The following is a 14,318-nucleotide window of genomic DNA, read 5'->3' on the forward strand; positions in this document are numbered from 1 at the left end:
GGTTGAGGCAACTGAGACTCTTTAATCTGGAGAAGATAACACTGAGGGAAGACCTCATTGGTCTCTACCACTACCTAAAAGGAGGATGTAGTGATGTGGGAATTGGTCTCTTCTCCCTAGTATCAAGTGATGGAATGAGAGGAGATGGCCTCCAACAGTGCCAGGGAATGTTTAGATTGGATATGAGGAAAAACTTCTTTACAGAAAGAGTGGTCAGGCATTGGAATAGGCTGCCCAGGGAGGTGTTGGATCACTGTCTCGGGAGGTGTTCAAAAATGTATAGACGTGGCACAACAGCCACGGTTTAATGGCCATTGCAGTGTTAGGTCGACAGTTAGACTCAGTGATCGTGGAGATCTTTTCCAAATGAAACAGTTCTCTGATTCTATGATAACACTACACATAGCAGTGAAAAATGTGTATGAGAAACAATAGACTTCTATGTTTAGTCCTTCTATATCTATCAAAGGATTAGTGTACAAAATTAGAAAGGAGTCAGTTCAGAAAGAATCATTGAAGTACTTTTTCCTTCTACAGATAACTAAGCTATAGTTACATTGCCATATTTGAATATGTGTGTATGTGTATATAAAAAACAGATATTGTGTTAATAACAAGACTGATAGCTGGGAACCCAGTCATAATTTATAGCCAATCTGGCATTATCTGAAAATAAACATCATTTCAAAACCAGCCAACCAAATTTTATGCACAAAGTGGTCTGCTAAAACTAATGTCCATACCATCAAATCCTTTCAGGTGCAAAACACAATAGTCACATACAGGAAAAAAAATGTGAGAGAATTCAAATGTGATTATTCCCAAAACACTCCAAGGAATTGCTCAGGAGAATGCAAGTTGGCAAGGGGACTGACTTGAAAAAATAAAACTAGAGATGGCTAAGGCCAAACATCAAGAAGCCTTTTCTGGCATAGTATACTAGCACTTCATAAGAACAGAATATAGCTGCAAACCTCACTGATTCGTTGAGTTACAAGTGTTAAATGGGGTGTACTGGAGAGCTTTCTCCAAAGACAGAGGCCTGCCATACGAACAATGGGTTCAAGCTTGAACATAGAAGATTTCACCTCAACATGAGGAGAAACTTCTTTACAGTGAGAGTGATGGAGCACTGGAGCAGGCTTCCCAGAGAGGTTTTTGAGTTTCCTTCTCTGGAGACTTTCAAAATCTACCTGGATGCATTCCTGTGTAGACTATCCTAAGTGATCCTGCTTTGGCAGGGGGGTTGAACTGAATGATCTCTTGAGGTCCCTTCCAGCCTCTAACGTACTGGTGATACTGTGTGACCAAAGGGGCCCATTTGCCGATTTCTCTTGGGGACTGACCTCTAGAGGGCAACACCATCATATAAAATGGCAATTCAGTAATGACAAGGGCAACATCAGAGCTGCACACTAATCAATATGCTCATCCTCTCTCTACACCCTAAACCTCCATCTATACAAGAGTTAATCTGAGGGACTGATTTTATAGAATGACACATGTAATGACCAAATACCCCTTGTATTGTTTCTGTGACCATATCATACCATCCATCAATACTCAATCATGGCCATAAAATACAGGACCTTCCACTGCATAAATACAACCTTTAAGTTTGAAATAAATATAAATCTCTATAGGCTCTTAAGTCTTTTATCCTCTGGGAACAAAACACTCTTATGAAGAAGAACAGAACGCCACACTCAGACCTCCAAGCTCTGAGTCTACAGTGGTTCCAGATTGCTAACACTCAAGCTCTTTTTTCAAAGCATTCCTAAACCCCTTCTCTCTGTGTGACTCTGTATTATAATTTTTAAACACATACATATGTGTAAATTAAATTAAAATCTTCCCATAGTTGCTTTCTAAATATCTCAGTGCCTTTTGCCTACTCTATCTCCACCTTTCACAGATCACAGTCTTTTCTTGGAAAGGTCGTCTTGGAAAGATAAAACACTTAGAAAACATTCTCTGAGTTTCACTTGTAAATAATGCAAGTCTTGTTGAATACAACAAGGTTTAGTCTTGAAAGTTCCTTGCTACGTAGGTTATTAATACTATAGGCACTGTGTTAGCAATAATATAAGAGCAGAAATGGCACACTGATTTTTTTCTCTTTGAGCACTCTGAAAAGCACTCAATCATTAGCTCCTGCAGCCATTCACTGTGGGCTCCAGACTAATACTTTCATTTTGAAATGTCAATTTCTGCTGTTAAATTAAATGAAAATGTGGATCAGTGTGATACATCACCATCTAAAGTAACTCCTGAGGAAATCACCGGGGTAATGCCATTAGCGTTGGCAGCCATTTTCTAAAGTGTTTCTGTGTAAAAAAAGCAGCCTTTGTGGCTCCTCTTAGATGGTTGCCTGCTCCAATCTTTCTACATCCCAGGTTGTGAACACCCAGTCTGCCTTTCACCCCAGGCAGCTTTAAAAGACAGCACTTGAAACTGACAAGAGGATGAAACATTGCCTGGGCCAGCTCATGAGGCAAAGAATAGGTCCAGCTGTAATCCCTGCTGTAAGGACCTTTGATAACTCAGTTTGCCAGTCTTCCACAGAGAGTACTCATATTTGTACAGCTCTAGTGGGTGTCCATTGTTGGTGGCAGTGCACTGTAGGGGTTGGCTCTGTGGGAAGAGGTCAGAGGATGCCCTGTAACAAGCACAGCAGGATGCGGGTAGTTCCAAGGGATCCCTGCAGGACACAGCTGAGTCTGTCAGCCAAGATGGTGGAACCTCTGAGGAAAATTCCTGAAAGAGCAGAATGCTTCATGGCAGTGTGAGGAGTAAGGAAAGAGTAAGGAAAAGAGTGTGAAAACAGCCCTGCAGACACCAAGGTCAGAAAAGAAGAAGGAGGAAGAGGAGGAATTGCTTTATGCACCAGAAGAGAGATTTGCCTGTAGGCCATGGAGTAGACCATGGTGAGGCAGATTGTCCCCATGAAGTCCATGGAGGACCACAGTGGAGCAGATATTTACACTGCATCCCACAGAGGATGCTGCAATGGAGCAGGGGAAAAGTGGGAAAAGGAAGGAGAAGCAGAGAGAGACTGTTACGGACTGAATGAAAACACTTCCATTTCCCACCCCACTGCACAACTCAGGATGGAAGAGAGGTGGTACAGGAGTCATGAATGAAAGAGCAGACTTCAGCCTGAGAAGAAGTGGGGTGGGGGAAGGTGTTGTTTTGATTTGTCTTTGTCCTCCCTCTCTCCCCCTCCCCCCCCAATCTATTTTAATCAACAATAAATCAAATCACTTTTTCTGAAGTCAAGTCTGCTGTCCCCATGATGGTAAATGGTAAGTGACCTCCCTGTTTTTATCTCAGCCCAAGAGCTTTTTGATCTTATTTCCCCCCCTCACACTTGAGATAGAAGAGTAAGAGAACGGCTGGGTGGATGTCTAGAAACTAGACAAGGTCAACTTACCACAAAAGCTTAAAGACTAACCATGATTTTTCTAAGGAACATCACTATAATTTTACTATATAGTTGGAGATTTTTTTGCTGCACAGGAAGGGTCATGAACTAGAGGCTTCAGGGAGAAAATTCTGAAGCATTGCTTTTCCATCCATTCCTCTGAAGTCTCCAGTCAAGTTTGGCTAGGTCTGTTTCACAAATAGGCATAGTTTGAACCCAAAACTTGTGTAGATTTTGAACACATGAAGTGTATGGATGAAGATTTTCAATATCTCCTTCATATTTTATTAATCCCATGACGCAGTCATCTGGAGCTGCTAAATACTTACAGAATAACACAAAATCACAGAATGGTAGGGGTTGGAAGGGACCTCTGAAGATCATCTACTCCACCCTTCCCGCGCCCCAGCTTGCTGGAGCAGTATCACCTAAAGCAAATCACACATGAACGTGTCCAGTTGGGTTTTGAATGTCCCAGGGATGGAGACTCCACAATCTCTCTGGGCAGCCTGTTCCAGTGCTCTGCCAACCTCAATGTGAAGAAATTTTTTACCTTATGTTTACATGGACCTTTCTGTGTTACAGTTTCTGTATGTTGCACCTTGTCCTGTCACTGGACACCACTGAGAAGAGTCTGGCTTCATCTTCCCTTCTCCTCCAGGCCAAACAGACCGGGCCCTCACAGCCTTTCTTCACACGCTAGATCTTCCAGTCCCTTAACCATTTCAGTGGCTCTCCGCTGGACTCTCTCCAGTACATCCTAGTCCTTCTTGAACTGGGAGCCCTGAACTGGATGCAGTATTCCAGATAAGGCTTCAGCAGGGCAGAATAGAGGGGGAGGAGAACCTCCCTTGACCTGCTGGTCATACTCTTCTTAATGCATCCCAGGATGTCACTGACATTCTTGGCCACAAGGACACATTATTGGCTCATGGCCTCCTGTTTTCCACCAGAACTTCCAGGTTCTTTACCCCATAGCTGTTCTCCAGAAGGCCATTCCTCAACCTGCATTGACAACACAGCACTATTCTTCCCCAGCTGCAAGATTTCGTATTTGTCCTTGCTGAATTTCCTTAGGTGTCTCCCAGGCCAAAGTCTTTGGCCTGTCCAGAGCATGCTGAAAGGCAGCACAGTCTTCTGGTGTGTCAGCCCCTCCTCCCTGTATTGTATCATCTGCAAACATGCTGAAGGTGCACTCTATCCCTTTGATCAGATCATTGATGTATATGTTGAACAGGACTGGAATGTATCCTCCTATCTATCCTGGCATTATCTTGAGGAGAGGCAAGTGGATACATAAGTCTTGCAACTGGTGCAATAGTAAATCTTCTAAATTACAATAGTAGGGAAGAAACACAAGTCTTACACAATTCTTTATGCTGAATTAAGAAATTCACTTACTTGTTATCTAGCATGGACTTTACAGAGAGTCTTGAGTTCCCCACGTAATTGGATTGTGACTGCAACCTAAGTAGAACATCTCAAGTACATTTTGCAGCTGAAGATCAATTACAGGTTTGCTTTAAAACCACTTCAAAGACTTCTAATCTACATTAGTATCATCTAACTGGAAATTAACCTGAGAAAGCAGTGAGAGATTTTCTCCATGTTGCATATACAACAAAATAAGACACCATCTCTCAGGAATGCATCTGTAGAGATTCTCACACTGAACTTCACAATCTGAACACAACCACACTCACACATTGAAGACTTTGGTCCCAGCATCTCCGAGATAATCTGCAACCTCAGGTTGCAGAAATTCATTCACCTTGTACCAAATGCCAAGCATTGGCTGTTAACTGGATGTTTCCTCTTAACAATGAGGTGAGGCACTTCAAGGACCTGTGCAACAATTTGAGATCAAGCTTTACAAAAACCTCTCCAGGGACTCACCAAGTAAATGGGAATTAAAACAGGTGTGACATTCAACCCAGTAGAGGGTAATAGACCCCAGTGTACATTAATAAGATAGAAGCCCTCAATAAAACAGCTGTCTCCAACTTGAACCTTGTGGTCTAAAGATAGAAGTAGAAGGAGATAGAAGAAGGGAAGACAAAGTCAGAATTCTGCTAATGTCATTGACAAATCTTCCTGACCTTGAAGTTTCTCCTTACTGACAAATGATGTTTCAAATGATGTGGCATAAGGTACTACTTAATTTGGGTATAAATACTGATAACAAGCTGCATCACCTGTAAATGGACCACAGAATCACAGAGTCAGAGAATCAGCCAGGTTGGAAGAGACCTCCAAGATCAAGTCCAACCAATCACCCAACTCTAACTAGTCAATTAAACCATGGCACTAAGTGCCATATCCAGGCTTTTCTTAAACACCTCCAGGAATATGGACCCCACCACCTCCCTGGGCAGCCCATCTCAATGGGCAATTTCTCTTTCTGTGAAGAATTTCTTTCTAAGATCAAGCCTAAACTTCCTCTGCACAGCTTCAGCCTGTGTCCTCTTGTTCTGGTGCTGGTTGCCTGGGAGAAGAGACCAACCCCCACCTGGCTACAACCTCCCTTCAGGTAGTTGCAGAGAGCAAGAAGGTCTCCCTTGAGCCTCCTTTTCTCCAGTCTAAGCAACCCCAGCTCTCCCAGCCTCTCCTCACAGGGCTGTGCTCCAAACCCCTCACCAGCTTTGTTGCCCTTCTCTGGACACATTGCAGCAACTCAACATCTTTCTTGAATTGAGGAGCCCAGAACTGGACACAGGACTCAAGGTGTGGCCTAACCAGTGCTGAGTACAGGGGCAGAATGACCTCCCTGCTCCTGCTGGCCACACTGTTCCTGAAACCGGCCACGATGCCATTGGCCTTCTTGGCAGGAATTAGAAGATACATCTTTTGCCTGAGAGAAAGCTTCACCAGGGTAAAAGTATGCCAGCATGTTGGGTTGCCTTAGTTTAGAAAACAGTATTTGTTGCTTTTTTGGAATGTCACAGTAAAGAAATGTGTATTTTATTGCTAAAAGACAATTCTCAAATAGTAACATGGTACATTCAAAGGAGCTAGAACTAGCATTCAGGGAATATAAGATCCCTTCAATCTACTTCTCATTTAGTAGGATGAAAGGAAACTTAAAAATAATTTTGAGGACAACAATTGCTTGAAAGACACGAAAAACCAGCAGGTAATCATAGAACTTGTTTGAAAGACAAGGTATTTCTGGGTAACTCTGAAAATTGCTGATATTGATTGCATCTTGTTCTTAAGATCGGACTTGATGTGGCACTGGGCAGCCTGATCTAGTTGGAGGTGTTCCTGCTCACTGCAGCAGGGTTGGACAAAATGACCTTTGAGAGATCCTTCCAACCCAATGAAATCTGTGAATCTGTAATGCTGAAGACTGGACTGGAAATGTCAGTAAAGTGACAGCTGTGGCAAAATGTGACAGGTCCCTCCCCAATCCACCTCAAAATTGCAGAACTACTGAGCTGACACTTGGTGCTTTGCAACAGTTAACACTGCCAGCAAAACCCAGGGAAAAAGGCTGTGAAAGAGACTCAGTTGTCTGCAGAAAAAGGAAAATGAAATCTAAATAACAGAAATAGAAGTGAAAGCTTTTAAGCAGGGGGGGAAAATTCATAGGAGAATGTGTCAGGGATAATTCCATTATCAGTGACAAATGGAAATAATTGATTAAGAAAGCAGTGAAAGCAACAGAGGGGAAAAAAATGTCTTTGAGCTTTTATTCAGTGGTTTGAAATCTTTCAAAGATGTCTACAATCGTTTCCTTCACATGCAGAAACTACATCAGGCATAATAAAAGCACTGATCAAATCCTTGTCAGCCTATATAATGAGCTAGATCTTTCAGGAGAATTGCCTGTCTGTTGTGATACAGGCCTAATATCTGGGTATCAGTGATGTACTGTTATTGTTTTGGCTAGATTGCAAGACTTGCAAAATGTGAGGAGAATTTGTTGTGGAGACAGAAATTATTTGACATACATGTGCATACCTCTTGCTACAGCTGAGCTAAATAAGACCAGCCCCTCCACCCAGTACCAGGAAACATTTCCCTGTTCCTAAAGCTGATGTCTATACATAAAATTATTCTAAAAGTGCTTGTCTCTAAAGCTTACTGAGTCAAAAACAGCTGATTGCAGATATTGAAAGATCAGGTAAAGCTGCTCCAGCCACTCCCATCACACAAGGAGAATGAGTAACTAATGTTAGCAAATCAAAAATGGTCAAGGTTGTTCCCTGTTCTGAGCACTATGGCACACAGTTCTTCTGCCACCCCCAAAATGTGTCCACACACCAAAGCAGAGTGGCAGGTGGCAGAGGATGTATCAAGAGCTCTTGGCTCCTCTTGCTGGATAACTGTCTCCAAGGTAATGGGTACAAGTAACACATACCTATTTCCCTGACAACTGAGAATGGTCTCCTCCATAACAATTCCCCAGCTGTGTGTGGGACCTAGTCAGCCAAAGTGTGGCAGAGACCACTAAACCTTGTAGACAGCTATTATCCAAGACTGGTGGATATTCCCTGCTTGATTTATAAATGATATAGAGGTTAGCCAAAGAGTAGTGTTGATGAGTATGATAGTGATGTCAGTGCATCAGCAGCCTAGTATGTTATGTTTAATTGTAGAAATTAATGCATAATACCAGGGATTCGTTGCAGTTGCAGTGAGCTGTTATGGAAATATAATAGTGTAGAGGGTGAATGCTGAAGGGATGGAGTCAGGCTCTTCTTGGTGATACCCAGTGGGGCAGTGGGTAGAAGTTGATGCATAGGAAGTTCCATGTAAAGATGAGGAAAACTTTTTTCACTGTGAGGGTGCTGGAGCATTGGAACAGGCTGCCCAGGGCAGTTGTGGAGTCTCCTTGTCTGGAGATATTCAAAGCCTGCCTGGATGCATTCCTGTGTGACCTGGTGTAGGTGATTCTGCTCTGGCAGGGGGGTGGACTGGATGACCTTTTGAGGTCTCTTCCAGCCCCTAACATTCTGTGATTCTGTGACCTTAGTGCTCCACTTAAGAAATGTGTCTATTGGGCTATTTTGTACTTCCACCCAGCTCTTGCCTAAAAGACCTGTGTGTTAGAGACTTCTTGATATGCTCCAGCATTTCCATCTAGAGGTCTCCTTCAGTTTTTGTTGCCCTTGTCTCCAGATGCACTTTGCCTTGTATCTACCATACTCCTAAGGGGGAAACATAAACGGACTGAATTTGTGAATGCTCATAAACACAGAATTACCTATGCTAAAAGGGATCTCTGGATATTATCCAGTGGGAGCTCCTCCAGTGGGTTGCTATGAGCATCTAATAAGCTCCTTTGAATGTTCTACAGACTCTGTAGGAAGACAAGGATCATAATATGTATTTACAGTTGGGTATCCAAAGAATGCTCTGTGAATGCCACCCTTAGGGAACATTAACTTTGAAAAATCATCTTACTCTCCTGAAAGGCTTCCACATACTCTGAAATGTATGTCATGTTTTATCAGATTCTACCAAGGAGAAGAATGTTCTACTTTGATTTGAAAAGAATATTCTCATTTTTACACCCCTTTATTGTACTGTTTTCCTCTAAGAATAGCACAGTGAGAACAGAGCCAGCTTTATATTGGAGATTTGCTTTTTGTACAACAAATCATAAAATAAATGATTCCACTCAGAAATAAAGCCACACAACAGCTGTATTGCTTTGCTAAAACAAAGTGTTAAACTGAAGTCTTTCTGTGGCAGATTTAAGTCTATATCCAGTGTTGTGCCAGAAGTTTTTGTTCTTTTTTAGTGTCTTTCTTTTCTTTTCCTTTAAATGGTCTTATTTCTTCCCTGGCCAACTCTGTTGACATTGGATCAGCACTGGTGGAGCTATTTGGAGGTAGGTGACAGAACTGTCGCTGTATCAATTTCCCCATTAAGCTGTCAATTCCACAGTAGCATTTGGAATTGAATCAGACCCTTCTACTGACATTGTAACCACAACGTGTGAAAGACACTTCTATTCCTTGGGATGTGCAGCAGACACTTTCATTTACAGAAAGGACCCACGGATACTCTTGTTGTTCTACACACAAGGATTAGTCAGACTCTTCAGGGAAATCAAGGGAAGCTGGTGTCGTACAAACTCTACGGGTTCAGCTGTCCCAACTGTCCAGTGTAATTGCCCATCACAGTTAAACTTCCAGCCTGGACACCTAAGCTGAACACTTCCACTGACAGTTTGCCATTTTGTTGATTTTATATCCCCACCTATTGCCAACACGATTTTATAAAGACAGTGGGTTGTTGTTTTTTTTCTTGTGATTTATAATAAATAAGGTGGTAAGATAACTAGCCCATGACTTCTATTAATAGCATAATACTGAGAACATCCCACTTCCCCTTCACACAGAATGAAGCACACTACTTATTCATTCTGTTCTTCTGCATAAGCACCTATTCCTGTATTTATTTATTTGTGAATCATTATTGTTTGTTAACTTTATTTATACATTTATAAACCTTCTCTGGTAAGTGTTATGACCTGCTACCAGCTGATGTATTACCTTTCACATTCTTGGCCTGGCTGTACTTGGGACAGCAATGTTCGGTAAAAACTATATGGGAAATAACAAAGGACAGTGCTGCTAGAACAAGAAATTCCCAGGTTCTTGGCAAGAATTTAAACTTTATAATAACCTATTAAGACCTGATAACAGTGTCAGTGTGCACTTACGTAAGTTGCTTATATATGGACTTGCTGTTATGAAAGGGAGGCAATAACACTGTAAGTAGGCTATACAGATAGCAGAACCACGAAGGAAAATGTGAGGTCATCAGCTCCTACAATTGTGAGCTCACTTAAGTATCTGGAGACAGAAGTGCAATATTAAGCACTGTTTTAAACTCTGATTAAGGACAGCCTACATTGGCCAGGGTTACTTTTATTACAAGTACATAAATTAGGATTAAATCCTTGTATCTTCAGAAGATGTTCTCAAAACTGGTAAAAAATACTTGATTTTTAAACTTTAACTCTCCAAAATGACGTGCATTTTTACACAATGCATATCAACCAGCTTTCACATATAGCATCTTCTTCAAAATGCATCAAGTTTAAGTGTAATTTCTCCAAAACTCTTTCTTCCTGCCTTTTTTACCAAAAGGTACTACTTTTATTCATCTTAGGAAATTAAAGAGACTGAAAATGCATAGGGTCAGCATCTGAAGTCACTAGAAGAATGAATTGCATGGGGGAGTTATATCTGGCATAGTGCTGTGAAAGTTAAGCTCTAGAATGTTTGTACTCTTAAGAATACACCCTTTTGTATTACTTTAAAAGTTATTTTGTATGAGAGTGCATAGTCTCTTGATCACGGAGATGAGACAAAACCTATAGAGCAAGTAAATCAGAGCATAATGGAAATGATGGCCAGGAGCTTTACCACCCTGGGCTGTGAGCTCATCCAAACAGAAGCACCAAGCTGAGCTGATTTGGTCAGTGCTCCAATTGAGGAAAGCTCTGAGGCTGCTGGAGGAAGTGATGGAGGCAAAGTTGTAGGTGGTACTCTCTGTTATTGAGTCGCCATTGGATCAATAACCTGTGTGATGGGAGTGGGCAGGATTTCCTGGAAGAGCTGTAGGCATGATGTAGAACTATGTTCCTGAGTATCAGGGATTATTTAAAGATCACTTTGTGTGAAAGGTGTAATTAGTAACCCTGGGGTACTCATCATTTTTCATTATCAGCCTTTCTTATATAATTTCTCAAAACTATTCCCATATTTGCTCCTCTTTGAAGGAGCAGAATAAACCCATCAATTTAATGGCAGGCTGCTGGAGTACTGACAAACGTTCAAACCCCGCTGAAAGACTCTCACTCTAAATCCTGTCATTAACTTGAATGAGTTTTGGATCAAATACGGAGTCTTCAATGCACAAGGACTGCAACAGGGCCAATCGGTTTTTGAGGGATCTCTTCTCTTTTCATGCACTTATTGTTGGGGCAATGCTGCCTTTGCCTTTCAGCCATAATCACCAGCCATTACTCATAGATGCTGTCAGGCCCTGTTGTGCTCTCAGAGCAGCTCGACTCCGGATTGTTTTCCTCCCCAGCCCCGCTATGGTGCAGTGTCACTATGACATTACAATCTCCCCAGAAACAATGACATGAATCTGATTTATAACTGGTGGTAAAACTTTATTATTCAAGTTTAGATGTAACAGACATCTTTGCTGCCTGAAGATTGTTTGCATAAGAAATACACCAAGAACATGTTTGTGAGTAGAAATGAACATGCACTATGAAAACCAAAAAAACAAAACAAAAACCCAAATCAAAACAAAACAAAACAAAAAAAAACACACCCATGTGTTGTAAGGACAAAACATTAAAAGCCAACATTCTAGAGTCAAATCAGGGCTACAAGTTTAATGATGGTGTTTAGAACATGAAGTCATTCTTTATGAAGTAGTTTTTTTTGTGGTGGTTTTTTTTTTTTCCTTTTTCCTCTTCCTGCTGGTGAATTTTCTATAAGCTAAATTTACAATGGCATCTTGAGACGTTTCCTTTTCTCCTGTTCTCCTTCTATACTAGAGCTCAGAGGCCAAAATGATAGGAATGAAGAACTGCGGTTGCTGTTAAAATATTTATTCTAAGAATTTTACATTACAAAGTATACTCAGAAATCAAACAAAAACTGGTATTCATCTCTCTGGCAGCCATTACATTATTGTCTTTTGATCCTCTTAGAAAGAAAGAGGTAAATCAGAGCATATGTGATTACTATATAGGTAACATCTCACCAACTGCCGGCTTTGCAGAACTCGCTGAACGAAATGAAACCGTGAGGAAAAGAGAGGGGAGGAATCCTATAGGTAATGAAATCACATAAATCATTCTACTTGGCCCATCTTAACTTTACAGAAAAAGTTCAGAAGGGATTTCTCACTTATCTATAACATTTGGGATACACCAATAAATTGCTTGCTATTTTTCACCAAGCAAAACCGTCTCCTTAGAAGCAGAAGGAAATATGTCTACCCTTCTGGCCGAACAGAAGTGAACTTCTAATCTCTTTGGCTTTTCCTGACCGGTGTTAGGAATTAGCATGTTAAGTCGGCCAATAAAAATCATACAGGAGCAAGAACAGGAATATATGTGGACATCCTGGGCTAAAAGCAGATGGTAGACAACATACCTAGCACATAAAGCAAGTAGTCATGACTAAAAAGCAACACTATCTGGTCCAAAAATGGACTTGGAAGTCCATCCCTAAACTGAGTACTGATCTAAGGTTGCTAAATCAGATCTCCACATTGCACAGCCACTACGCTTCAGCACTGTATACGATCAGTATCAGTTACTTTTGTCCTGCCTTTCCTCTAACTGCAAAAGTAGTATCTCGCCTAGAGCATGCCTCAGCTTTTGGAGATGTCTTTATGTTCTCTCTCTTTAAAACTGCTGTAATGTGGAACTGTACATTTTTTAGGCAAATTGGAGACACCAGTATTCAGTTTCCTTCCCCCTTTCTGGATGGTCCATGAAAAATTAAGAGGGGAGATTCACCAACACAGTGTTTTTGAAAAGCACTCTGAGTTTAGCACCTGAATGCAAACCGTGCTCTGGAAAATCTTCATCTCCTGCTGCTTTAGCCTAGAGGGCAGCAGCCACGAAGCTTAGAGCTAGTCCAGTTTGCAGAAGGTGCTGCACGACAGCTTCTGCTATGCAGAGTGTTAAGGGAAACATTGTTCTGTTCTGCAATCTGATTAATAAGAGGCACCACAAACCCTCTGGTTTTAAACCACGTACTGATTTTGTAGTCCAATTTGAGATACATTTTAAGATCTCAAACTATCATTCCTCAGTAAGAGAAGTACCACACCTTCAAGACACTGACAAACTGAGAACAAAGAAGGATTCTTTGAAACTTCAATTTTTCGTGCTGTAAGTTGATCAAAATGCAGTGGGTGCAGTAATGACTTGTGTATGCTAATGTTGGTTTCCATCTGAGAGCTATTAAATAAGATGATTGTTTTTCAGTGATTTACTTTTCTTATGATTAATATCCACAGCGAGGGGATCCGGAAGAGGGATGGAGTCACCTCTCTTTTCTTAAGAAAACAAAACGCTGCTTCCCCCCACCCCAGTGAAAGAGAACAGGCTATGGCAAAATCCCATTTCCAAGCAGAAATCTTAGAACATCTCAATATGTCATGGCAAGAACAATGGACTTTGTTTTCCAAATTTTATTTGCACCACCTAGGTGTGCAATAGCAACATTCCAAAATCTGTCTTGTTCTTTGCACTCATAAGATTTCATTTCTCCTCATCCCCAAACCCTGACGTGTATTTCCTGTTATTGGCCTCTGCTTCTGAGTTTAGCAAGAGGTGTTGTGAAGTACAGGGTGGTGCTCAAATCTTGCAATGTGCACATCCCCTAAAATATTTTGCCAGCAAGATGAAGCTTCTGCCAATGAAGAAGCCACAGGAACTGGTAGGTCTTAGATGAATTAAGTCAAACCAGTTAACTACTGATAACCGGCAGGCAGCTGTTTCTGAAGCTGATAAAAATCACTGCTGAGTGAGTCTAACATGTTTCTTGGAAAAGCTGAAAAGGACACACACTGGACCCTGACATAACAAAACGAGGGCAATCTATTTCAGTCCCCACAGGAAAAAAAACCAAAACAAAACCAACAAAAAACCAACCAAACAAAAAAAGGAACAACAACAACAACAACCAAAAAAAAAAAAAACCCAATGAAAATGAATCCACAAAAACCAAGTCAGAACTTATTATTGGAGAACAATAGTAAAAACATAACCAGACTTTGTCTGGAACTGGTATCAAGCTGGAGATTCATCTAAAAAATAGAAGAAGAAAAATGTGGCCCAATATCCTTTGCTAACCTAGAACACTATTGAAGGGTTATAGAACTCAACCGTGACCAG

This window comes from Dryobates pubescens, chromosome 14 (genome assembly GCF_014839835.1).
Source record: "Dryobates pubescens isolate bDryPub1 chromosome 14, bDryPub1.pri, whole genome shotgun sequence".
Lineage (NCBI taxonomy): Eukaryota > Metazoa > Chordata > Aves > Piciformes > Picidae > Dryobates > Dryobates pubescens.